The sequence below is a fragment of the Osmerus eperlanus genome, chromosome 23 (genome assembly GCF_963692335.1).
Source record: "Osmerus eperlanus chromosome 23, fOsmEpe2.1, whole genome shotgun sequence".
NCBI lineage: Eukaryota > Metazoa > Chordata > Actinopteri > Osmeriformes > Osmeridae > Osmerus > Osmerus eperlanus.
In genome coordinates, this window is record NC_085040.1 from 537,981 (window position 1) to 562,081 (window position 24,101).

The following is a 24,101-nucleotide window of genomic DNA, read 5'->3' on the forward strand; positions in this document are numbered from 1 at the left end:
AGACTTACCAGCATCTCTTTCTGTGTCTTTATTTCTGCGTGGAACATGAGAATGTGTGTTAGACTCACAAGAAAACGGCTGCCTGAAAGAACATTCAAACTATTCTTCCCTCTCAAACAACATGTTATTTTCTTCTCTCATACAGTTTTCAAACGTTAATAAAATCTGTATCATATAGAAATTGAATACAAATTGAATACAAATCAAGAACAAATCATTTCTTTTACTGTTACTGGCAATGCATGTTACTCATTACAGAGTCAGGTGGCTGAGTGGTTAAGAAATCGGTTAAGAAATCTAAGTAGCTCTGGATAAGAGCGTCTGCTAAATGTAAATTACAGTAGTTCGGTCTTCTGGATGAGACATTTCAATACACAGTCTACATCTATACACAAAAATAAGAGGACTTACTATTGTTATTTATTAGTTACTATAGCAATACTAAAATACCACATAATACTATAACAATACTAGAATTTTACATAAAATCCCCCTTGATGAAGTAAGATGGGAAACCAGCTATATGAATCCACCAAACATCAAATCTAATTGTATTTGTATAGCCCCTTTTAACGAGCAATGTCACAGAGGGCTTCACACTCCCCCAGAACTGTACCTAAACCAACCTAAACCTTCAAACAACCAAACAACCGTAAACAAACAACCCTAAACCAACCTTAACCCTCAGACAGACAGCTAAGACACAGAGACCCAGACTCACCTTTCTTCTGAGCTGCACGCCCCCATCCACAGGAGCACGCAGAGAAACGTTAACTTATCCATGGCTAACTGTAGTGTTAGCAGGCTGAGAAGACAGAGGAGATGGAGACTGTGGCCTTTTATACCCACTGCACGACACAGGTACGTTGACCAGGTGCGTGGAGGGAGGGAGCAGGGAGAGGAGCGGGTGAGGAGGAGGGGTGGGGTGGGGAGGGAGGAGGAGTGGGTGAGGATGAGGGTGCGGGGTCGGAGGAGGAGGGGTGAGGTGAATTGAGGCGCTGTCATGGGCAAGCCTAGTATGCGTTGGATGCTGTGTTGCAAAACTTGGAACATGAGTGAATAAGTAACAGCAGATAATCAGAGGAGGGTGTGCCCCCCCCCCACACACACACTGTATGTGTGAGGGAACCCTCTAAGAATTTCTCAGGACTAAACCACGTGCACTTTACAGTTCAAGCACTGATAAAACATAATTGCACGAGGCCTTTTCAACATACAACCACACCTGTGCTGAGAAAAAGTATTGAGGACTCTCAGCTTGGAAACTTTCCACACACGCAAACACACACACACACAGACACACACACACGCAGACACTTCACCTTTACTCTGCTTTCAAGAGGCCAGTAGCTGTGACATACATCTGGATTGTGATGATGGCCAGGGAAACACACACACACGCACACACACGCACACACACGCACACACATGCACACACGCACACAGTGGCTCAGCTGTCAAAGTCTTAATTTAACACCAGGAGAGTGTTTATATACAGGTCCATCTCGTGAGAGTGCAAATTGTTAACACTTTGGCATTTGCCAGTGAATGAGAGAGCCAGCCTCCTATAACCACGTCCATAACAAAACACTTAAGAGTAATTTGGACCGCAGTGCGCGAACAACACAGACAGAGTTTCCTAAAAAAATGGCCAGTAAACAACATGGCTTGGATATAAAAAACGTGTTAATAAGAACGTCTTCAGTTAGCAAACGCTCTTTTTTCCAAAGCGTCGTACAGAGTGGGATTTGAAACCTGCGACCTCTTAATCTGCAGTCAGATGTTGTTGAGCAACATGAACAAACGTCTTATCCGATGATTTATCAGATATGATAAATGATTTAAGAGATCTGATAAATTCATAACATTATGAGGTCGTAAAAAAGTGCTACCCTTTGCAGCTATCTGCTAATCCATCCCGCCCATATCGTAAAGGGTCACCACACAAGTCGTCATAATTCCAGTCATTGGCTACAGTCATCTGTCTTCCCAGATGAAGACAGAGCGATTGTACTGTTCTGTTCTTCCCAGAGGAAGACAGAGCGATTCAGATATATCTCTCTTCCTCTCTCTATGGATGGGGTTAGGGTGTGAGGGGATGTGAGTGTGAGGGGATGTGGGTGTGAGGGGATGTGGGTGTGAGGGGATGTGAGTGTGAGGGGATGTGGGTGTGAGGGGATGTGGGTGTGAGGGGATGTGGGTGTGAGGGGATGTGGGTGTGAGGGGATGTGAGTGTGAGGGGATGTGGGTGTGAGGGGAAGGTGCAACGGCTTGGCTGGTTAGGGTCACGGAGGGTGGGGACTACCCAGGGGCAATTGAGTGTACTAGAGAGATTTAATACCCAACTGAGTCATAGACATCTCATATGTAAACCTTGTGCATATACTCCATATCTCCTCTATTAAAGAAGGCATGTTAGGACATTGGTGCCAGTAATGTTAATCTGTAATCTGCAGTGAATCCGCACCCAGACAATCAGTAGGCTACATGCAAGCACACGGCGAGTCACATGGAGAAGCAATATTTTTCTAATCACACGTGGGAGGACGCGCGAGATAGTGACAGTTCAGTCAGTATTGGGCTGTTGTTGTGGCTCGTTTTGTGTTGTGTTGTACTGGTCTGTTTTCAAATGTTTTTTTCAATGAACTTGTTTTTGTCTGTATGCTGCAGAACCAATTTCCCTTTGGCGACAATGAGTACACTTTAAGACGAATCTTTTTTTTTTAGATGAAAGATTTATTATAATTATTTATTTAGTAAGTATACAAAAAATGCATTCGTGCATTGCCATGGTTACGTCTGATTAAATTGACACTAACAGTCATTTTAATGGCTCTTTCGTTGTCTAACAATGTGAGAAGTACGTGTGGAAGTCACTGACCTGTTGAGACGCCGGAGACTTGTGTTGTATCTGGTAACCAAGGAAATCACAAGGGGGTGAAAGGTCATCTCAGATGGAGACTGAGACCTTTGTACAGACACACCACAGAAGCATCATAAGAGAATGGGTGTGGTTGGGTGTGTGTACGGATCTTGGTCAATGTAATGACCCTCACCTTCACACACTCCCCAAATCCAGTATTAATTTGGCCATCATTAACTATTAGCTAACTTTATGGAATGATGTCATGCTGAATGGTTCTAGACCACAGTTCTAGAACACACCTAGATTCCAACATTACTTTTCTCAGAGATGAACTCTGAAACTTTCAGACTGAGTTATAGGTCGATCGATAACTAATTCCAATTTTATTAATCAAGCCTGTGGCGACTGTTTTGTTTCGCGAAAGTATGTTTTTGAGTAGACTTGCAACAGAACGTTGGGTTGAATCAATAGTTCCTGTGGTATTTACAGTAAGACAAACCTGTGACAAATCCTTCTCTTTCTCCTTTCCTCACTCTCTCCTTCTCTCCCCCCTCTCTCTCTCCCTGTATCTCCAATTCCTTCGTCTCTCTCTCTCTCTCTCCCTCTCCGTACCCCTTGAAGGTGTGCTATAGAGCTAGGCCTTTCCATCGTAATCGAATTTACAGTAAGACTGACGAATGACTGTTACGCAATGTCAACCTTTAGAAAATAGTTCCTTTCTCAAACGTAAATGGCTTGTTGAACTGGAAAGCATTGAATGGGTTGTTTGCTACACTGTAAAACATTTCATGTTAGTTTAACTTGCAAATGAAAGTCCACCTGCTGCCTTGAAAATGCCAGTTCACTCAATTTAAAAATTGCCTTTGTTTCAACTCTCAAATTAAAGTTCATAAAGTTGATACAACAACTATGTTCTAGTTCTCAACAATGCTTTTTTAGTTAATTCAACTTTTCATCACTTGCTTCAACTTCATACTTTGAGTTGAAACAAATTATTATTTTACTTCATCAATGCAAGAAAACTTCCCTGACCTAGTTTAACTGACATATATTTTGCATTTATTTCAAGTTAAAGTTTCAAGTTTAAACAACTTACAAACATTAATACTATTTTCCATTTCAAGTTAAGATGATTTAAATTTCAAATGTGTTTCAACTTACATGTATAAGCTATCTTGACTGATAATTGAAAGTTTGTTTTTATCACCACACTGAATTCCTGCAGTTCATTCATTTACTGTACACATTTATTTGAAAAACATACATGAGCTTAGGGTTTTGGTACATCTCACACCCAAATAACCATGTTGAACAAGTACAACATGTCAAATCAACCTCACAATGATACATAATCCATATCAGATGGGGCTGACACATGCTGCAGAATTTAACTTAATTTAAATACTAACTAGTGTAATTCACTTATCTTATTGAAGACACACAGGTGGGTTGGGCGGTGGTACGCAGACAGGCAGACAGTGGGTTGGGTGGTACGCAGACAGGCAGACAGTGGGTTGGGTGGTACGCAGACAGGCAGACAGTGGGTTGGGTGGTACGCAGACAGGCAGACAGTAGGTTGGGTGGTACGCAGACAGAGACAGTGGGTTGGGTGGTACGCAGACAGGCAGACAGTAGGTTGGGTGGTACGCAGACAGGCAGACGGTAGGTTGGGTGGTACGCAGACAGGCAGACAGTGGGTTGGGTGGTAAGCAGACAGGCAGACAGTAGGTTGGGTGGCACGCAGACAGGCAGACGGTAGGTTGGGTGGTACGCAGACAGGCAGACAGTGGGTTGGGTGGTACGCAGACAGGGAGACAGTGGGTTGGGTGGTACGCAGACAGAAGGGTAGAGGTTGTATAACAATGCACAAATATGAGATAATGACATTAAGGTTAAGTCTTGAAATGAATAAGAACAGTGTTGCAAATTGCTACATCTTAAACATGCCTTAACATCAAAACAGGTGTGTTATTACACATTGCGCCACATGTTGTCAGCCGGTAGTAAGCAAAACATGAGATAATGCCAACAATATGAACAGGAAAAAGTTTGTCCATTAGACAGAAAAAGCAGGGATATTTAAACAGTCCAACATAACAGCTTCCTAGTAGGGGTTTCTGATGAGGGATTTGTTTACAGGCGATATCTAAGCAGTTTATTTCTGAGCCCATGGATTCTTGCTGAGCACTGGTCCGGTTTAATGTTCATGATGACCCTCTGCAGGAACTCAAAGGAGTACTTCATATTACGGGGGTACTCCAAGTTGAGGCAGTATATTGTGCCCATCAACATGGCAAAGCCTGTTGGCACATCTCTAATATCATGAAGGATGATCTTCTCCTCTACTACCACAGCCACATTAAAGACTTCCAAAGGAAATGCATCATCCAGCGAGCCTTCATGTCCGATCAGCAGTCCAACCTGCAGTCCTTTCATTACCACATCAAGGGTTTCTCCATGGGCCTGAATATATACAAAGATCACATATTAGTCCCTATTTTTAACAATTTCAGTAAAAATGTGTGTAGCTTTTACATTAATCGCATTTAAAATTGAAGTAATTTAATTTAACTGTATACTGTGAAATGCATAATGTCACTTACATCACACATCCTGATTATGTTGGAGGAATCCTCTGAAAGAAAGCAGGGAAGACCAAGCAGGGCAGCTGTTCTTCTGTTTTGGTTTGTGTCCTGCACAAAAGTAATTGGATGTAATATTTAAGCAATAAGGTACGAGAGGGCAGTACTTTATCGTCAATAATGTACGGGTTCCAGGGTGTTGTTAGGCCCGACGCGCAGCGGATTATAGCGTATTATAATAAGCTATAACCCAACTTTTACTAGACATTGATAGGAATGTTTTTTTAAATACAGTATGTACCTCCTTCTGAAGACACTGCAGAACACCGCTCAAGGTCAACCGTCTGTTCGATGCAACTGCTGCTTTGTACTGCTCCAAAAGCCTTGGCATCATGGCATCTAGTCCATCCAGAAAAGGCTCCATCAGGTCTTTGGTGACGATCCTTTTGAACTCGGCACTTAACTGAGACAGACAGATAACAAAACAGCAGAGAAAAGGGCTTGAGTGGGGGAAAATTAGTGGCATAGAGCTGTTGGAGTAGAAAAGCAAAGACATCTCAAATATGATTGCAACAGTACATGCTTTCTGACAACATCAATGCTTAAGTAACAAAATACAGGATTTCCACACTGTACTCAATTGGAGAAGGACTACCTGTTTCTCACTAAACAATGCAGGCCATCTGTCCTTGACTGCAGAGATGAGTGGTTCATCACCAATGATCTCTTGTCTTCGCTGTGAGAATGTCAATGTCATCAATTCATCCAGGAGCTGGAGATCTGGATCTCTCTTCTGCACTTCGAGAAGCATAGTCTCACGATCCTTTTCTGATTTGACAGCAGTTTGTCCCTCAGGTCGCTCTGGCAAGTAATGGATCTCTCCCTTTTTTGACTTCTTGACTGTCTTGCTGTTTCCCTCTCCCACTTTTCTTTTATTTACAACAACTTCAGGGCATCCAGCTTCCATCATCCTCTGACGGTAATTGCCCATCTTGAATCTCAAGCTGAATACCCAGCAATACCATCCTTTACCTGACCCTGGCTCCATGAGACACGGGTGCTTTGCAACAAGAGCTTGAGCTACCTTTTCGTAGTGGTCTTTACTTGGATAAGCAGTTATTTTGGATATGATATCAGCTAGTCTGTCCAGTATGTCACTCTTCACACTTTTTGAGATGACCATCACAGTTCCATCATTGACATAGGCATCATTTGCTGCCCTCAGCTGAAGCTCAACATCATGGGTGAAAGCTGGAACAACAAAGGGGTCAGGCCACTCTGCTGAATCACAACTACTCGGGGACCCCATGCTTGCAGTATCGTTTGTGGAGTCAGAAACTGGTTCAGGAAACGTAAACAGAACTTTCAGTGTGGCTCGTTCTGTTGGCAGTTCCTTAATGTCTGTCAAATTGCAGAGCTCATTCCCAAAGTCTGGATCTTCAAACTGCAAAATGAAGTTTCCTCGGAGGCCCAGAGAGTTGCGCAGTAAAATATATAGCTCATCGACAGAGGCTGGAACATTCAGTAGGGTGACGCGCCTTATTTCCTGAGGTGAGACAATTACTCGGAGAAGCATCGTCAAGGAGGCAGCAACAGCTGAAACACAGTAGACAAACAAGAAAACACACAATATTTACAGAAGAAAGTTTTAAAAAGGGGTTAAATGCATGACATTTCATGATAAAAAAAGGTGTATGCTGTATGCATTGGTCAAGTAGTCACTATCCTGTTGCGTGGTCCAGAGGTTAAAAGTGTGTTTAAATGGATAACATCCTTCATTTCTCAAACATTACCTTAATGTAACATGAACGTCCTTGGAGTGATGAGCAGCTTTCCTTCAACAAGGTATGCAGCAAGGGGAATGTGGTCATTCAGACTGTCAGGATCAACAAGCACAGTTACTGTAGGGTCCCGTTTGGCAAGCTGGTAACACCTGAGATGCTCCAGGAAGGCTACTGTGAATATTTCCATAATGAATGATATGCATCCATCCACTACACAAATTTCCAGCACTCTCCCAAAACCTGGCAGTCCACTTGTCTGTCCAACTGAGAGCACCATTCCTTTAGAATATTTTGTCCCATGCAAGTAAGCAATGCCGGTGAGTGAAACACAGTCCAGACCTTCAAACTTATTCCATATAGCCTCTCTGATAGCAACATCTAAGATGCCCACAGACACAACTGATACTTTCCCAGTCTCAATGCTTGGCTTGAAAATAGTTGGCATCTCCAAATAATATGCCAACATCAGTTGATGCCTCGTGGCCAAAGTGTGCAGAATATTTTTGAAGTTACCAGCATCACGAACCACCTTTTTAAAGAAGGAATGTTTCGCCTCAAATCTCATTGTCCAGAACTCAATTAGTGGACCAAATTTCTTGATCAGCACAGGATAATGTTCAAGATAATGATGCTTAGGGCGTAATTTAGTACTAGGAAATATTTCTAAAAGCAACTGTCTGTGGTCAGAGATTTTGGCTTGTAGGTAACACAGAGTTTCTGTTGTAAATGTGGAGCTGGATAACAACTCCACAATGTCTTTCAATTCAAGGATCAGCAACCAGGTTTTTTCACTCTCTGGAATACAGTGACCAATCAACAATGGAAGAAATCTCAGAAGTGCCCAGTTTTCGTGTCCATTGCCACCTATGGTTCCATTTTTTGAAAAGTTTGTTTGTATTGTCTGAGGTCTGTTAGTTTTGTCACAGAACTGAAAGGGAAACGATGCTATTCTATCATTAATGTCATTCAATGTGAAATACTTTTTAGCAATCAGATCAGATAGACATAGGCAGAGTTCCACAGGTACAATTCCTTCAAATAGATCGTGCAGAAAATCAGGTGGAAACCCCTTTGCAGGATGAAAGTGGTCAAGTTTTCGTAAAGGACAGTCTTTCTTCAAACCATCAACACACAAGGCATCAGTTGTCTCAAGCAAATGAATGGCTTCATCAAACAATTCGGGTGTTCTCAAAGTAAAAGACCCACTTCTGACATCATGCTGCTGAATATCAACACGCTTAGCCAAACAAAATCTGCAACATTTCTCAACATTGAAAGACTCTTGGTACCCAGCAAGTGAGTGTGCACCCAAGTTGTCTGCAGACACATACAAAACAGTACCCTTGATATAGGACCCAAGTGTTTGTACAAATACACCTGTAGTCTCTAAATGCTGAAGATCTCTTATCAGTGGCTCCAAAACCTTGCTGTAACCATATTGTTTTACGTGTACATGTTTACACAATACAGCTAGATAAATTGATGATAATGTTGACTTAAGTCTTATGGGTAAATTGGCTATCACCCAATATATACCGCACACTTTGTGTTTCTTTCTTGAAGTCCCCAACGGATTACATATTTCAAAATCGTCTATATACAAGCCAAGAGCTATGCCTACTTCTGCAGTGAGAAGTTTGTTCTCCTTAAAGTATTCACCATCTTGATATGAACAGTACTGACCTTCCCGTTCTTTGGATCTCTGTAATGTCTCAAGAATCTCATGTCTTTCCAACAACTTACTTAGCAAATGTAAAATAGGAACATAAACAAATGAATGTTTTTTTTCTTTTTCATTTAACATATACTCAACCGGTTCAATAACTGTAAAGTTTTTTCTATAAAATGACTGCCTTTTACGCTCTGTGCCCAAAGGCCCCTCCCTTGAAATAAATTGCAGTGGGTTCAAAGATTGTATTTCAACAGACAGTGATTTTACAACAGAGGCATCTGCTACACAGTTATTTTCCTGCAAAACTTTCTCTATGATTTTCTTGATATTTTGATGAGCAATTTCCCCAATGTCAAATAACTCATCAACTACTTGCTGTATTGCTGAATTTGAAACATGCAAAATTGTTTGCATGCGGAGGAATAGAGATGCCAACTGATGTTTAATTGCCGCTCCATTTTCAAGGGCAGCTGCAGCCTCAGGTACAGAGTCATATGAATGTGATACCTCAGTATCCGGAACAGAATCTTCTTCTATTACTTCATTTGTAGGTGTATGTTGTAAACAAAGCTCTGGTCTTAAATGATTTAGGGTAGAAAACTTATGATAGCGACTTCTATGAGCAGTAAATGTTGACAGTAAACTAGACTTGAAAGTGCAATCTGCAAATGGACATTTAACGGATTCCCTGTTCCTCAAATGAGTCTTTAGATGAGCAAAATATGTGTTAATATTACTAGGTTCTGAGAATGTACACAAATCACAGCATAACTTAGTCACAATTTTAAGTCCTTCTATTGAATGCAATTTTAAATGTTTTTTAAGTTCAGTCTGGGTTTGAAATGTGTTCAGACAGTCATCATAAATACAGATGAGGCCTGAACACCTCCGATGATGTCCATGACGCTCTTTGTAATGCTGTATTATTCTTTCTTGGCCATTAGAGTTAAAAGCACAAAACTTACATTTCCACGTCATCAACTAGCTAGACATATTGGCTACTTTCTCAAATCTGTAAAAAAAAAAAGAGACAAAATGCAATTAGTACAATGTCTTACAATAAAAATAAAAATCATGTATATTTTTATTTCCTAAATGCTTAAAAGATTCATTTATCAAAACGTGACAAATATAGTGTCGGTTTTTGATAGTCCCGCTTAAATGGGGACGAGGCAAAATGTCCGCTTGAAGTTAATATACATCCCTCATCTGCGGTTTGCTCTGAATTATCAGAAATAATTAACGACAACATTCACTACAGAGCATTAATAAATTAATTTTGATACAGTCAATATAAAATACATGGAGCAAGCAAAGCACGGGTAGCCGATGTGCATCTCCCAGCCAGAGTAATACTACTTTGAGCCTCAACTGCCACTACAGTAATGTTAATAGACGCTAACACACTAGCTAGCTATTCTAACTAATGCTAGCTACAGCTACCTACATCGTGTTCGGTGTGTGGTGCCGAGTTTCGGTGGCGTATGAAATAAAAAACGAATATTGCGGTCAAGTTTAAAAAATAAACCAATAGGCACTACATTTACGTTCATAATATAGCTCTAACGTTCATTTTAATCCAAAGCATGACTGATGAAAAATAATGCCTGAATATGTGTGCGTGGGGCTAGCTAACATCAATGCCACGAATTAACCTTTCAGGCTGTTAAAAAGCAGATGTATATTATGTTCTCAATATTATTACATTACTGTGCCTAAGTTAAATTGAAAATATTTTGATTTAGCGTTAAGATATGTGAACTCACCTCCTTGCAACACAGTTCAGCCTCACGCACTCCGCTCATAAATCAGAAAGAATTGAAGACGGTTTGTTGCTTACTCCGCGTCGATTCACAGGCCGTTGTCAGGTAGCCTATCCCTGCGCCAGTGGCACTAGTCCTTTCTTGTTTGCCACAAACAACAACAATTTTTTTGTAAAAATTGGAATACGGTACTTATTGTAACTGTATAATAACTTTTTGTATTTTTATTATTCATGTCCATGCTTCATCTTTGCCATGGATAAAAGATGACAGTTTCTCCCAAACTCAAAAGACGCGGCAACTTTTTTTTTTGTCTTGCTCCCACCCCGCCTTTTTTTCAACTTACATGACCAAGTTCAATCAACACATACATATTAGGCAAAAGTCAACACAATGAAGTAATGCGAGTTTCACTTTCGAAAATGTATATAGTTGAGTTCAAAATCCTAAACTTGTCAGATCTTGTTGATTTAAAAAGAAAAAGTAAGTGGACATAACAAAATGAGGCTGTAATGTTTTACAGTGTATAGGCATGGCATGACATATTGCAAACATTACGTTGGCTAGTTGCAAAAAAACTCAAAGAACCTCAAATTTTGTAAAACTGAAGTAGAGTGAAATAAAGTTGTGGTAAATAGTCAACTGCCTTGTTATTAACAAAGGAACTTGGTTCAAAACTAAAATAAACTGTAAAAAAAGGAAATTAACGTTAAAATATGTCCCCCCCATATAGTAGAAATATATTAAATGTACGTCATCCTTTTATGAACACAGTCGACCTGTCTCTTGTTATTTCCTATTTATTTAAAATATATAGCACACTTGGTTTGCCGCACGTGTGGCAACGGCAACTACTTCCAGCAGCAGCCTGATATCACGGATAGAGAAAGGCGCGTAGGGTAATTGATGACTGTAGCAAAAATGGAATGCCAAGCAATCTAACCCAACTACCATGTTCTTTTTAATAAGGCTACTTTGCTCAAAATTTGGCTTTCTTATTACTGTCTGTCTTCTTGTGCTTACACACGTGTCATTAGCTAAATAGTCAGCTAACTAGCTAGCAAGCGTGGTAGAGGACTGTTGAGTTGGCAAAAGGGGGGGAGCAATTAGCCTACTGTACATGAAATGTTCTCAAGAGCAATTTCTGAAGGGGGAAACAAAAGTAGTTCTGTAAATGAACTACTGTGCTAGCTAGCTTGTTGGAGTAGCTATGCTTGCTGCCTTGGCTTTAGATCGTTCCATCGGCAAATTCAGCGTTTGTGTGTGTGAACCCTGCAAATTTAACGAAATCGCCATGTTGCGATTGACTGGGTTAACTTAACGTTAGCTAGCCTAGGCTATGTGCATTGAGACTGCATTGAATACCTTTCGTTTCGGTAGACACGAACACGGTTACCAAGTTGCCAGCTAAAGTCGACATCATAGCATTGCCAGTTTCACACATTGACTCGAATTCAAACGGCTGCAAACAACCTAGCTTGCTACAGGCTCTACCTACTGGAGTTAGCAAACGTCTAGCTAGCTAGCTAGCTAACTGCTAGCTAACATAAAAAGTGACCTGTAATTCGCAACGAAAACCAAGACTGGTGAGGATAATAAACGTCTTTTTATCGTATTGAGTGGTATAAGTATACTTGTGTTTTATTGTATTGGGTGCTAGAAGTAAAAACCATTGTGAGACAAAGGGCAGGGCTTCGTAATCTTTTGAAATTTAAAAAATCCGCTAATTGTGGGACAGTTACTTTCAACCATGCAGATTAATGAAAATAATGGCGCACTAGCGCCATCTATTGATCTGCTCGACGTAGTGCTTCCCTGAAGTTCTACTATGTCGCCAAGACATTTTATGTCCTTAACTGTCTTTCAATTGCGGATTGAATAAAGTATTTTATAATATAATCAGAAATACTACAATCACATTTATTCTTTTAGGTATTGCAGTGTTGTTATGGAAGCTGCGATGGCCGAGTGGTTAAGGCGTTGGACTTGAAATCCAATGGGATCTTCCCGCGCAGGTTCGAACCCTGCTCGCAGCGAATTACTTTTTGAACCGTTACAGTTTTTAAGAAGATGTTTAAATTATAATATTTCAATTATTCTGAATGAATTATGAAACCGGTGAAACTAAAATATCCGTAACAATCAACAACTGGCCCTAATCAGGTAAATCAGTGGATTCCAAGTCAGGGTAGGGTTCAGGGTAACCTGAACGAGAAATGATCGTCGTATTCCCTAACCACCTACCTTGCGGTTACATTAATACACAAATAAATATTTTACGAGGAGGAATTGCTTGTGCAAAAAGGCCCCGCTGGGATTCGAACCCAGGATCTCCTGTTTACTAGACAGGCGCTTTAACCATCTAAGCCACGGCGCCATGTGCATGCCGCCTGGACAATATAGTGGTTTAAACGTAGACAACATCGACACACGTTTTAAATCGGTTCAATACATATTCTAGAAGCTACATGGATTGCATTTCACGTTTTTACATGTATTTGTAAGGATCGATTGTCATATCCTTGCGGTGAAGCTTTGATTAAGCATGTTTCATAACGTCTATGACGAGACTTCGAATTGGATCTATATGCACGCGTTAATTAACAACATAAATAGCTAGTTTGTTAATTACTGAAACTACAGTCATGCCAAAAGCTTCTTGTCTTGTCTTGCAAATTTGAATCAATCACCAGTTCACATAAAATCGTGACTGGTGACGTTTCTCAAGTACATACGGATCTCCACCACTGAGGGGCAGTATAGCTCCCTGTAACCCAGTGTTGAAAGACGTCTCTGTTTTTTTTTTCTTTTGGTAAACTTCAGAGAGTAAGTAACCGCTAAATACATTCTTAAAACCCACTCATATCACATAAAATACTCTAGAATAACCACAAATCCCATACCTGTTTCCCTTCTGACTCATATTTCATTTAATTCTTTCCACGTTACTCTCACAATGAGGACCGCTTACTAATCCTGTAACCGCCAAAACACTTACGTGGTCAAATTGAACCACACACCGCTCACTTGCAGCAACCAAAAATTAACTGGAATGGTTTTAAATATGGTTTTCAAATACAGTACTGGATTCATATAACTCACTATTTAAATTGCCCTCTGAAATGATCTGATGGGACTTTCCAAACTTTCCTATTATGAAGATAATTATCTTTTGCCGGGAACCCTAGAAGAAGGAAGAGTGGAAAAAAATGAATCTCAATTCCAAATGTAGGCCTATGTGTGGTGCATGCTTTACAGCTTGTGTCACAGGAACACGTCTCTAATCTATGCCCGGCAAGCACTTCCTCCTGTCAGCCTCTTGGTCATTATGTCATTTCCTGTGTGTGTTTTTCTGTCTCCTAGCTCCCCAGTGCAGATATCATGACATAGCAGTTTTGCAATGCTTACCAGGCCACACACAGTGCCATCTCCACGACTATTTATAGCAGCGATGAGTCAGGCAATAGACTAATGTGTCCCCCAGAACCATTAATCACCAAACATATACCCCCCCGGGGATGAAATTCATTGTTGCACTGAGTCATCTTTCTGTGAACCATGATCCATTTTCTTTTCTTTTTTTGTCTGGATCAAGTTCATTCAGGTTCATTAATTGCATTTATGAGTGAATCTCACACTCCTCCTTCTATCTACACACCTCTCCTCCTCTCCACAGCTCTCCTCCTCTCCACACCTCTCCTCCTCTCCACACCTCTCCACTCCTCTCCTCCTCTCCACACCTCCTCTCCACACCTCTCCTCCTCTCCACTCCTCTCCTCCTCTCCACACCTCTCCTCCACACCTCTCCTCCTCTCCACTCCTCTCCTCCTCTCCACACCTCTCCTCCACACCTCTCCTCCTCTCCACACCTCTCCTCCTCTCCACACCTCTCCACACCTCTCCTCCTCTCCACTCCTCTCCTCCTCTCCACACCTCTCCTCCTCTCCACACCTCTCCTCCACACCTCTCCTCCTCTCCACTCCTCTCCTCCTCTCCACACCTCTCCTCCACACCTCTCCTCCTCTCCACTCCTCTCCTCCTCTCCACACCTCCTCTCCACACCTCTCCTCCTCTCCACTCCTCTCCACACCTCTCCTCCACACCTCTCCACTCCTCTCCTCCTCTCCACACCTCTCCTCCTCTCCACTCCTCTCCTCCTCTCCACACCTCCTCTCCACACCTCTCCTCCTCTCCTCTCCACACCTCTCCTCCACACCTCTCCTCCTCTCCACACCTCCTCTCCACACCTCTCCACACCACTCCTCTCTCCTCCACACCTCTCCTCTCTCCTCCTCTCCTCTCTTGTCCGCACCTCTCCTCTATTCTTCTCTCCACACTGTTATTAACTTGATTCAGACCCAGGCAAATATAAAGATCCATACAGTAATGCTGGACTTCATTATATTCTAAATGCCAGGGATTACTCAGGATGTGACCTCTATCAGAACGAGATTGGAGAGAATCAAAGTTTAAAGCTGGGGAGCTAACCCTCTTAACAAGCATTTACAAAAGAAATGAAAAAGCAAATGAAATATAAAATATTTTTTCAAAAATAAAAATTCAAAAATGTTTTTTCAACCTCTATAACCTTTTTTCAAAACTTTTTTTCGCAAATATTTTTAACACAACACGACAAATGTCAAAACCTTTCTAAACTTGTCATGGTGTCCTCCCTGCTTCAACAGCTGAAGGATGGCTGTTCTAAACGGGTGTCCTGGGGCAGTCCTGGGGCAGTCCTGGGGCAGTCCTGGGGCAGTCCTGGGGGATTCTGGGGGATCCTGGGGCAGTCCTGAGGGATTCTGGGAATCCCTGGGGCCCGGGGCCTCGTTTACACACCAAGGTGCTATAGATGACTCACTGGGAGATGTCAGCCCGTTTTTGGAAGTAGGGGAGGGTAGGAAGGGAGGGTAGGAAGGAGAGATGGAGGAGAGGAAAGTTCCAGGTGCTCACGTGTTTTTTAGTTTTTCAGGCTTGTTGCCACAGTGACCTGCTAGGTCAAAGGGCATTGGAATGTCTGGAGAAGTGAGTGGTTGTTTGTTTTGTCTGTTGCAGAGGGAGGCTGACTTATCTCCCAGACGTGTGTGTGTGTGTGTTTATGTCCAGACAGGCGATTCGCCACTCTTTATCAAGTTGGTGAGAGATGCGTAGCTGCATGGGCAAACACGTAAAAAAATACACGAACACACACACGTACACACACACTGTGACTCAACTATCCCTATAACCAGTACAGTCATGAGTCATGCAAGGTCTGGGCTGCAGGTAAAAAGAGAGACAGAGAGACGTGGGTACAGAGAGAGAGTGTGTTTCTATGTGTGTGTAGAATGTGTTTCTGTGTGTGTGTTTCTGAGTACGTGTGTATGTATTTGTGTGTGTACCCACCCATAGGTGGTGCCCGTTCGTCACCCCAGGTGTGTCATGTCTAGATGTGTGTGTGTGTGTGTGAGTCTAAGGTCAGGCTGGATGTGGACAGGTTCTGGTGTTAAGGTGTGTCCTGTTTGTGTGTATGTGTTTTTGCATGCTTGTGTGTAAGACCTTTTGTGTATTTGTTGTGAGTTACACTTTTGTGTGTGATCTATTAAAGGTCCCATGACATGAAAACTTCACTTTAGGAGGTTATTTAACATTAATATGAGTTCCCCTAGCCTGCCTTTGATCCCCCAGTGGCTAGAAATTTTGATAGGTGTAAACCAAGCCCTGGGTATTCTTCGCCTTTGAGAAAATGAAGGCTCAAACGCTCGGTTTTGAAATTGAAGGTTACTTCCTCTTTCTCTGCTTTGCTCGCACAGAGAATTTGGCCCACCAATGAAAAAACGAGCTACGACCGTGCGAGTGCGACATTGGTTTTTCCGCGAGACATCATGGCTTGCAAATGACCGAAACATGGCAGTTAGCCCCGCCTCTTTCTTCCTCAACGCATTTAAAGCTACAGACACGCGTCCTGAGGAAAGCTCATTGTGGCACTGCTCACAGTGCCTGTAATTCTGCACCAAGGCTGAATTTCGGGAAATAGACTTCAGATACAGTATTAGGGGACCACTAAGGCCTATATAAAAGCATCCAAAAACAGCATGTCATGGGATCTTTAATGCATGTGTGTGTTTGTGTGTATCTACGTATGATTGTGAGTCTCTGTTTTCTATGGCCAGTACATTATCTTACACCACCCTTCCCGTCACACGGAAAGAACACCACATACAGGTTTCCACAAGCAGCCTCCCTCCCTGACTACTTTCTCTGCTCCCTTCCCCACACAATAATCTCTGCTCCCTTCCCCACACAATAATGTCTGCTCCCTTCCCGTCACAATAATATCTGCTCTCTACCCCACACAATAATCTCTGCTCCCTTACCCACACAATAATCTCTGCTCCCTTCCCCACACAATAATCTATGCTCCCTTCCCCACAAAATAATCTCTGCTCCCTTCCCCACACAATAATGTCTGCTCCCTTCCAGTCACAATAATCTCTGCTCCCTACCCCACACAATAATCTCTGCTCCCTTACCCACACAATAATCTCTGCTCCCATCCCCACACAATAATCTATGCTCCCTTCCCCACACAATAATCTATGCTCCCTTCCCCACACAATAATCTCTGCTCCCTTCCCCACACAATAATGTCTGCTCCCTTCCCGTCACAATAATCTCTGCTCCCTACCCCACACAATAATCTCTGCTCCCTTACCCACACAATAATCTCTGCTCCCTTCCCCACACAATAATCTCTGCTCCCTTCCCCACACAATAATCTATGTTCCCTACCCCACACAATAATCTCTGCTCCCTTCCCCACACAATAATCTCTGCTCCCTTCCCCACACAATAATCTATGTTCCCTACCCCACACAATAATCTCTGCTCCCTTCCCCACACAATAATCTCTGCTCCCTTCCCCACACAATAATCTATGTTCCCTACCCCACACAATAATCTCTGCTCCCTTCCCCACACAATAATCTCTGCTCCCTTCCCCACACAATAATCTATGCTCCATCTCTTCTCCGCTTTCCTCTCTTCACAATCTCTCATTTTCTCTCTTCACAATCTCTTCTTTCCTCTCTTCACTTCTCCCAAAAATGAATCCACTGAATCCCCAGTCACCACCAGTACCTACCAGCCCCCCTCACACCAACCCCGCCTCACACCAACCCCCCTCACACCAGCCCCCCCTCACACCAACCCCCCTCACACCAGCCCCCCTCACACCAGCCCCCCTCACACTAGCCCCCCTCACACCAACCCCCCTCACACCAACCCCCCTCACACTAGCCCCCCTCACACCAGCCCCCCTCACACCAGCCCCCCTCACACCAGCCCCCCTCACACCAACCCCCCTCACACTAGCCCCCCTCACACCAGCCCCCCTCACACTAGCCCCCCTCACACTAGCCCCCCTCACACTAGCCCCCCTCACACCAGTCCCCCTCACACCAGCCCCCCTCACACTAGCCCCCCTCACACCAGCCCCCCTCACACTAGCCCCCCTCACACCAGCCCCCCTCACACCAGCCCCCCTCACACCAGCCCCCCTCACACCAACCTTCCTCACACCAACCCCCCTCACACCAGCCCCCCTCACACTAGCCCCCCTCACACTAGCCCCCCTCACACTAGCCCCCCTCACACCAGCCCCCCTCACACTAGCCCCCCTCACACCAACCCCCCTCACACCAGCCCCCCTCACACCAGCCCCCCTCACACTAGCCCCCCTCACACCAACCCCCCTCACACCAACCCCCCTCACACTAGCCCCCCTCACACCAGCCCCCCTCACACCAGCCCCCCTCACACCAGCCCCCCTCACACCAACCCCCCTCACACTAGCCCCCCTCACACCAGCCCCCCTCACACTAGCCCCCCTCACACTAGCCCCCCTCACACTAGCCCCCCTCACACCAGTCCCCCTCACACCAGCCCCCCTCACACTAGCCCCCCTCACACCAGCCCCCCTCACACTAGCCCCCCTCACACCAGCCCCCCTCACACCAGCCCCCCTCACACCAGCCCCCCTCACACCAACCTTCCTCACACCAACCCCCCTCACACCAGCCCCCCTCACACTAGCCCCCCTCACACTAGCCCCCCTCACACTAGCCCCCCTCACACCAGCCCCCCTCACACTAGCCCCCCTCACACTAGCCCCCCTCACACCAGTCCCCTCACACCAGTCCCCCTCACACTAGCCCCCCTCACACCAGCCCCCCTCACACCAGCCCCCCTCACACCAGCCCCCCTCACACCAGTAACTAACAGTACCCACCCTCCACTGTCACCAACCACCAAACCACTGGAACATCTCACCCACAGTGGTTGCTGTGGTCTGTGTGGTCCGCCCCAGAGTGACCCTGAGTTTATTGGAGCATATAGCTCTTCCTTCTGCGTGTTTTACCAGAACAAGAGGGGATGTTGAAGGGAATTGTGAAGGTGGAATGTGCATGTTGACATCTCTGGATTGCATCAGGGCTTCCAAGCCACAGATGTCATAGACAGGACCCCCCCCCCATGTTTCGTTGCTCGTTTTCCCAATTTGGGCGTAAATTGTGCTTCTGTAGCTCAATAATACACAGTGCTCACTCACTGAGGCCTGCGTGCGTTGACAGATTATGTTTAAGCAAAATAGGATGTGGCTTTTCTGAAATTCACTCCCATGATTCAGCTTTTTGAACTCTTTAGGACCGCTTGTCTTGTCTTGCCAGATGCCTTACGCGTGACACAGTGAAGTTATCACTTTCAAAACAATCCTGTTTGCTACCTCAGTTTTCCTCAGAACCCAGACACCCTTCTAGAATGTCCCTGTCACTGCTCAGAATGCGTGGCGGAATGTCCAGAAGACAGTCGGTGTTCTAGAACAAACGACTGCTCATCAGTGTAGTTGACCTCCACTCTTCCAGTCACCTCCACTTATCTCTTTTATTTTCAGCCAATGAGGCCCTCAATCATTCGGCTGTCAACCAATAGGAACTCAGGTTTCCTTCACAAACAGGAAATGTCTCCCCCTTCGTGTCTTTCACTGCTTAATCACTTCCTGTTTTTAAATCTTCCTGTTTTCTTGAGCAAGCTGTGTGTTATTTTTAACATTGTAACGTTTTTAGTCATTTAACAGATGCTTTTACCCAAACGTACACATAGCCTAGAGATAAAGAAACACCATCAGATCGTCCAGGTTCAGAACTGTCTAGTTTTACAGTGTTTCAGTGGTCAGTCAAGGAACTGTGTATTAATGTGTCATCAGACAATATATCAGACAAAACAGAATGCAGTGTCATGAAGAGGTCAAATGTTGACCTTTACCATACAGTCACGGCGATAGTCCTCTGACACAAACCGTCACCTTCCAACGCAAACCTTTTGCATGAGCTTGGGCGATTCCACTCACCCCTTACGCAATTTTTTACAATTGTTATTTTCCATGTGTCATCCATGTGGAGGCTGTCCCCCCCATTCACCCCCACCCTCCCCCCTTCACGCCTGGTTGCTAGGAGACCACACCACCGACCTCCTGTTGCTGTTAACCTCGTCTCCAGGCAACCAGCGATGACTCTCTCTGTTCAGAGGTCAGCTGACCAGACCGAGGGTCATTAATCAGGAAGAAAGGGAATCCCCTGCCTCTCTCCCTAACGTCGAGTCTTGTTTTGTTGTATGTTGTTTTGTTGAACCAAAAAACACGTGAGCACCTGGAACTTTCCTCTCCTCTGTCTCTCCCTCCCTCCCTCTCTCCTTTCCTCGCTCCTCCACCCACGCCACCCTGATCCCATCGAGGCGGCCTCCCTCTTCTCCTGTCCTCCCTCATCCTTCCGGACCACAACAACAGAAGCCCTGCGGCGTTACGCAACTGTGAGTGAGGCGTGTATGTGTGTTATCTTGTCAACTAAATAAGCCCAGACGATTAAACTGAGCCTATATTTGGGTAAACCCTGAGTCATGTGACTCATTGTGCTCCTCTTCTGTCCACCAGGAGACCTTTTCAGTTACCATGCCAACACTCCTCCAGCAGAACGAAGGTGCTGGACTGTAGATCACAACCGAACACAAGTTAAGTTTTTGACATTTACTGTACATTTGACGCGTTTTTCGTTTTGGCTTTCATCCAAAGCGACATCCAAACAGTGCGAACAGAAAGCACAGCCTAAGGGTTCCAGTGTCAGAATGTACGCATCACCGGCAGGAAGAGGTCCACACCCACACGTGAACACAGCACCAAACCCCGTAGCCTACAGCATGTTCTTTGGTCTAGGTTGTATGTTCAAGGTTCTATGGTCTAGGTTGTCTGTTCTAAGTCCTAGATTCGAGGTTGTATGTTCAAGGTTCTAGGTTCTATGTACTGGGGTCTAGGTTGTTCAGGTCCATGATGATCTCGCTCAACCGGAACAGTTTGATCAGAACAGTACCCGTGGTTCAGGGTCTGGGAAGATAACACAGTAGAATTTCATTGGAAGAAATAAACTTCAAACATGGGTTGTTAGCAGAAAAGGTGTGTCTCTATGACTACCCCGGCCCTGCCGCTAGTTATTGACGAGGACGTTTCAACGGCCTCTTGTCACAGATATGGACATGTCCCTGCCGTCAGCCCTAAATCAACACCCACGGTGACCCCTCATCAGAGACAGGGATATTACAGCATCATCATATTCATATTACATTGCCACAATTGGGGAATTTTTATCTCGTCCAATCCGTATTCAGAGCTGACTAGGAGGTGATTGTCAGACGCCTCATGTTGAAACTATGGCGCGTGTCTTGGTCATGTGTTCCCTACAGCTTTCCAGAGAGAAAGAACATCCTGCGGTCTGGAACTCTGAGCTGTTACCAGGTGAACTAGCCTCAGGATGTGTATGGAAATATCATTACTGCTGGCTGGTGAGGGTGTCTGTGTGAGAGAGAGAGTGTGTGTGTGTGTGAGAGAGAGAGAGAGAGAGAGTGTGTGTGTGTGTGTGTGAGAGAGAGAGAGTGAGATGTGCGACCGTGTGGTATCACCGTCATCACTGACTTAGGAACGGGTCAGCAAGATAACGATCTGTCATTTCGGACAGTCAGAGATTTTATCACGGATGATGAGCCGTCTTTACCTCTGTGTGATGAGGTAATCCTCTTTTACTCTTCCCTGTGGTCGCGCTGTGTCGCAACGAGAGAAACAAGCATGGGATCCATTAGTGGCGTGCTTGGGAAACTGGTGGGATGGTTAAATGTTGCATAAAAGCTGCTCCGTTTGTGTGTGTGTGTGTGTGTGTGAGTGTGTCTTCTTGCAATGTGTTAATGCATTTTCCAGAACAGAAGCTGGGTTCTGTTGCCCGTGGTTACTGTAAGTGTTCTGTTGCCCGTGGTTACTGTAAGTGACTAGGCTTGCTTCTCAAGATTGGTCAAAGTGTAAAGTGAATTCCCACACTCATCCTCTCAACCACCCCTCCACTCATCCCCCTCCATCCCTCCACTCCCCCCCCCCCCTCCCCAAAGATAATGGAGTGGGTGTTCCGACCAAATTTCCATTTGCGCCCCTAAAAGGAATGTACCAAATGCTGGAGTATGGGGGTGTGTGTGGGGGTGTGTGGGAGGAGCAAGTCTGTTTGACATGAAGGGTATTTTTAGCATTAGATAAACAAATAAACAACGATCGTCCCTCTGCCTAAAACGGTCTTAGAGGTGGCTTAAAGTAATGATGTCATGACAAAACTGCGACATGGACAAGGATGGACTTAATGTGTGCGTGTTGGTTTGAGCGGGAGAGAGAGAGAGAGAGAAAAGTTCCCACAGTAGTGAAGTTTGGAGCTTTTGTAAACAAACACAAACATACACATGAAGGAACAGGGGCACGGAAACTTCAAACAAACTGTAAAATCTTTACAGGCTGCCGTCCATGACATCATCAACATCAAAGCAGGAACCCCAAGTTTACCAGCATCTTCTGTCTGTTGTACCCTGGCTCAGCCTCCTCTGTTACCATGGGAACAGCCTTAGCGAGAGAGGAGGGGGGCGGAGAAAGCGAGAAGGAATGACAGGGGGGGGGGGAGAGGACGGACAGGGAGAGAAAGAGAGAGGGAGAGAGGAGTCAGGTGGCTGGGCAGTTAGGGAATCGGGATAGTAATCAGAAGGTTGCTGGTTCGATTCCCGGCCGTGCAAATGACGTTGTGTCCTTGGGCAAGGCACTTCACCCTACTTGCCTCAGGGGAATGTCCCTGTACTTACTGTAAGTCGCTCTGTATAAGAGCGTCTGCTAAATTACTAAATGAGAGAGAGAGAACAAGAGAGAGAGGGAGAATGGAAGGCAGTGCCAACATTCCGGAACGTTCCTGAAGGAACACGTTTCATTTGTTTTGTTTTGCCCCCAGGAGTGTTTGGAGTAGCTGTTCACTTCACCAGCTCTCTCACACAGAGACACACACAGACATACAAACACACACACACACATACTTGCACACACCCGCACAAACAAAACACATGCTCACACACAGACACACATACACATAAATACAAACACACACACATACAAACACACACACACATACAAACAGACACACATACTTGCACACACACTGTTTACACCACAGCATGTTCACCTGGGACATGTGGGGAGGGAAACTGGTACAGGTTGAGAGGCTTTGAATTATTCAGGACAGACATGCAGTGTACCTTACCAGTACACACTCCACCAGGGAGAGTGTGTGTGTACAACATGTGTGTGTGTTTGTGCCTTACCGGAGCTACTACAGCTTGTATTCATTACCTTGGTGTGTTTCCATAGGAGGTATTTGAAACTCTGAGATGTTCCTTTCGGTCTGGCCATGCAGCAGGGTCTTTATGAGTACTGACACTTGGAATGCTGGAAGCTGAAGAACCTCTTTGGAATTTTGATGCGTCACCAACAGACAGACAGACAGCAGACAGACAGATAGTAAGGCAGGTAGACAAGTAGATAGACAGACAGGCAGATAGGAACTCAGACAGACAGGCAGACACACAGACACACAGACAGACAGACTGACAGACAGACAGATAGGAACTCAGACAGACAGGCAGACACACAGACACACAGAAAGTTAGCGAGAGAGCAAGCTAGATATAAAGAGATAGTGTGAACATGTAGACAATACAGCGACAGGGAGGTGGAAGGGAGTCCTTTCATTGGAACATTTTAATGAGAGTCTGTTTCTACTTGAAGTGTGCGCCTTTCCCCTGGGGCCACTGGAACTAAAGATCATCTCTCTCTCTCTCTCTCTCTCTCTCTCTCTCTCTCTCTCATCTCTCTCTCTCTCTCTCTCTCTGTGTCTCTCTCTCTCTCTCTCTCTCTCTCTCTCTCTCTCTCTCTCTGTGTCTCTCTCTCTCTCTCTCTCTCTCTCTCTCTCTCTCTTCTCTCTCTCTCTCTCTCTCTCTCTCTCCTCTCTCTCTCTCTCTCTCTCTCTCTCTCTCTCTCTCTCTCTCTCTCTCTCTCTCTCC

At 44.6% G+C, this 24,101-nt stretch overlaps 1 protein-coding gene and 2 non-coding genes across 3 annotated transcripts in view; 2 read left to right on the forward strand and 1 right to left on the reverse strand.

The window, feature by feature from the left end:
- snapc2 (small nuclear RNA activating complex, polypeptide 2) overlaps positions 1 to 24,101 on the forward strand; it is a 184,729-nt gene that overhangs the window by 68,479 nt on the left and 92,149 nt on the right.
- Positions 12,622 to 12,703, forward strand: trnas-uga (transfer RNA serine (anticodon UGA)). Its single transcript has one exon. It is a non-coding gene; the product is annotated as a tRNA-Ser (tRNA).
- Positions 12,971 to 13,044, reverse strand: trnat-agu (transfer RNA threonine (anticodon AGU)). The gene has a single exon. It is a non-coding gene; the product is annotated as a tRNA-Thr (tRNA).